General features: G+C 47.0%; 1 long non-coding RNA gene across 1 annotated transcript; it reads right to left on the minus strand.

The window, feature by feature from the left end:
- Nucleotides 1–683: 683 nt before the first annotated feature.
- LOC113884964 lies at nt 684–3962 on the minus strand. The gene is made up of 2 exons (XR_003509068.1): nt 3675–3962; nt 684–1165 (listed from the first exon to the last, which is right to left on the minus strand). It is a non-coding gene; the product is annotated as an uncharacterized LOC113884964 (long non-coding RNA).

Here is a 3962-nt window from a genome sequence, read left to right on the forward strand (position 1 = left end):
AGTCCATGGGGTCACTAAGAGTCAGATACCACGGAGCGACTTCACTTTCACTTTTCGCTTTCATGCATTGGAGAAGGAAATGGCAACCCACTCCAGTCCTCTTGCCTGGAGAATCCCAGGGACAGGGGAGCCTCGTGGGCTGCCATCTATGGGGTCGCACAGAGTCGGACACGACTGAAGCGACTTGGCAGCAGAAGCAGCAGCTACATTTTGAAAGGCGGCCATGCTCACCACTCTACCACCCACCAATGTTTCATTTTGGAAAAGTTAGGCTTTTGTGGGCTGGCCTGGGAACTTTGCCATTATGTATCAGTTTGTAGCTCTGGGAGGTGAGGCCCAAATTCTAAATGACTGGTGTACCAACTTACTTTCAGAATTTACTTTCTCATACATTGGGAATAGCCGGTTCTTTTGGGAATGGCTGGAACCGGAACGGTGATTCAGATAAAGAAAAGTATTTCTAAATGACAAGAGAGCCCACAGGAAATCTGTTTGCAAGAGGGGCTGAAGCGCCTCAGGAAGACAAGCAAGGCACCCTTTGGTTCTTACAGCAAGAGTCAAGGTCAGAGAGCCAGGTGAGTGTCAGCTGTGGACACCGTCCTTCGGGTCAGCCCATGGACCAATGCCCACGTCTCAGAGCAGAAGAGAGACAAAAACCAGAGAGCCTGTAATTATTTTTAAAAAAATAGATAAAAATGATTTAGAATATCTAAAAAAGGGTTTTCACCATGAGTCCCTATGTTCCTGGGGCACTGGGCAGAAGTAGTGTTCTACAGCACACATGGAGGGAAATACACGTCAAAGAAACTCATCCTGGACCAACCATCTTTTTCCCCCATCATCATGACATCCCAGTCTCAGACCTGACCTGCCGGGCTTCGCCTCCCTCCGCGACCATGCTTGCCCTGAAGTCCTATCTCACAGACTTGGTTGTATTGGAGAGCATTTTCTAGAAAAGCTGTGTCCCGGTTTGTTTCTGATTCTTCTTCTTCTCACCCTGTGCTGTGAAGCTTCTGCTCCAGCGCACGTCAGTCGGTGACAGGCGCCTGATGGGATACCACACCGGTGGCAGGTCAGGGGAGTGACAGCCAAGAGCCTGGAGGAGACGTTCTTTGCTGTGATAACGAATGCTCTCAGAAGGTGTTGTCGCACGAGCAGAATGGATCTGGAAGAAAGAAGTCATTGTTTCTGATGCAGCTGATCTGCTGTGTGTGCACGCTTGGGTTGATATCTGTATCTCTACTGATGCGCAGCCTAGATCAGTGGTTCTTTGATTTCAATGGCCACAAGACTCACCCAAGGAAGCTGAGTTACTACAGAGGGTAGGGGAAGGGCTTTCCCAGGTGATACTGAGGCAGGAGTTTACGGGAGCTCACTTTCTACTACCATGTCACTTAAAAAAAAAATCATGTTAGGGCTTCCCTGGTGGCTCCATGCAAAAGACATGGGTTCGATCCCTGGTCCTGGAAGATCCCACATGCCGTGGAGCAACTAAGCCTGTGCACCGCAACTACCAAAGCCCAGGCACCCTAGAGCTCCGCACAAAAGAAGGCACCACAGTGAGAAGCCCTCGCACCACAATAAGAGTAGCCTCCGCTCGCCGCAACTAGAGAAAAGCTCCTTCGTCAATGAAGACCCCACACAGCCATAAATTGTAAAAAGTTGTTTAAAAAGTCATGTTATTGAGAGCCTTGTTACTTGCAATTTATATTACATGAAAATATAGCAGAGTTTCATGTCAATCTCAAGCTCTCTAACAATCCTTCCCCCACTACCCTTCCTTCCTGGTAACCGTAATTTCAAAGAAACATCTCTAATCATAAATGCTTTACAGATAAAATGGTACCATCAGGTATTATAGCTTCTGTGACTGTGCAACAACGCAGGGCGCTGGATGCCTACAGTACAGCCAGTTTATTAAGTCAGGTCAGGCTGACACAATAGAGGTCCACTAACTGGGTGGCTTCAACAACAGACATTTATTTTCTCAAGTTCTGGTGGCTAGGAATTCAATGGTAAAGTGTTCATAGGGTTGCTTCCTTCAGAGGGCAGTAAGATATATATATTTTTTTTAGTCTGCCAAGTAAATTTTATAATTGTATTTATTTATTTTTGATCGTGCTGGGCCTTCGTTCCTGTGCACTGGCTTTTCCCGAGCTTCAGCGAGTGGGGCCTGCTCCCTAGCTGTGGGGTGCGGGCTTCTCACTGCGGTGGCTTCTCTCGTTGCAGAGCGTGGCTCTAGGGTCAGTGGGCTCAGGAGTTGCACCTCCTGGGCTCTGGAGCACAGGCTCAGTAGCTGTGGCACATGAGTAAATTTAAAAGATCTTATTGGCTTTATTTGGGGCATCTCCGATGGCTGAGATGGTAAAGTATCTGCCTGCAGTGCAGGAGATGCAGGTTCGATCCCTGGGTAGGGAAGATCCCCTGGAGAAGAGAATGGCAACCCACTCCAGTATTCTTGCCTGGCGAATTCTGTGGACAGAGGAGCCTGGTGGGCTACAGTCCGTGGGGTCTCAAAGAGTCAGACACGACTGAATGACTAACAGGTGGCTTTATTCAACAGCCCCTGAATTGGGCAGCACCCAATTGAGCAGATAGGAGCTCCGAACGATACAAGCAAAGGAGAGCAGGAACAAGGAAGCTGTATTAGCCAAAAAAGCAGGTTATTGCAAAGTTACTTTCCTTTAAGGGACAGCAAGGGTCCATGAGGCAGATGACTTAACTAGTGCTGATGAAGTGATGCCTGATTGACTGGTTTACGATGACATTTCCAGGAGAGCTAAAATCATAACTAAGTTAACTCTTGGTTTAATGATTGATGTGGGGCTTAGCAAAAGTGACTCCATATTGGACTTGTTGTCTTGTTTTTAACAGAGGACAGAGCTGTCCATGTTTCTTTCCTAGCTTCTGATGGTTTGTTGGCAGTCTTTGGTTCTCCTTGTGACTGGTTGGCTTTTCCCTGTGTCTTCAGATCATTATTCTCTCTGTGGGTCTGTCTCTGTGTCCAACTTCCCTCCTTTTATAAGCACACTAGTCGTGTTGGATTAGGGGCCCGACCTATTCCAGTATGACCTCATCTTAACTCTTGCGATGACCCTGCTTCCAAATAAAGCCACAATCTGAGACAGTGAGAGTTAGGGCTTCCGTGTATGAATTTGGGAGGGACACAGTTCAATCCACACCAACCGTGATTACATAAAAACACTGTGGTTTGGGTCAAGGGCTGGAACTTGCTGAGCTTGCAGTTCAGCATGCCTATCACGGGATCACATCTGCCCTCAATTGCTTCATATGTAGCCTCCCTCCTGTACCCTCGAGTGGTACCCCACGGATAGAAACCCACCAGAAATATTTTGAGGCAAGCATCCATTCTATAATTTACATTCCTATCCCTGTCACTAGCCATGCCTTCCCACGGCTGTTTGCTCCTTTCCATATGTCATACCCTTTGCTCTTCTAAAGCTACAGACAAAAAGATTTCAGACCAGGCAACATCTCAGGGTGTCTGTACCATCTGTGAAATCGCATCCCAAATGAACAGTGAAAGGAAACACTTTAAAGGTCTTGTTTCAATAAGCTTTTCATTCTAAACATACTGAAAGTGGGATTAAAAAAAAAAAATCTTGCCCTTTACTCGCTTTCATTTTCACTATGAATAAAGAATGTGTCCTTACCTCAGGGCAGGATGCTTTCCTTCAGAGTACAGCAGCTAGAAATACGACACTGAGACAGTCGTAAATCCTCAGTGCAGGTGATAAACAGAAGGCATTCACGACCTGTGAGGATGAAAATCTTCCACAGCCATCAAGTGTCGCTTTTGGTATTCCTGTGGCTGCATCGTGGTTTGAATGATGAGGAAGGCCTTGGAAACAGCCAGCAGGCTTCCGCGGGGAGGTGGGTGACTCAGCTGCCGTAGGTAATTTCCAGCTAGAAATTACAAGTAGAAACTGTGAGTCGAACTG

This window comes from Bos indicus x Bos taurus, chromosome 27 (genome assembly GCF_003369695.1).
Source record: "Bos indicus x Bos taurus breed Angus x Brahman F1 hybrid chromosome 27, Bos_hybrid_MaternalHap_v2.0, whole genome shotgun sequence".
Classification (NCBI taxonomy): Eukaryota; Metazoa; Chordata; class Mammalia; order Artiodactyla; family Bovidae; genus Bos; species Bos indicus x Bos taurus.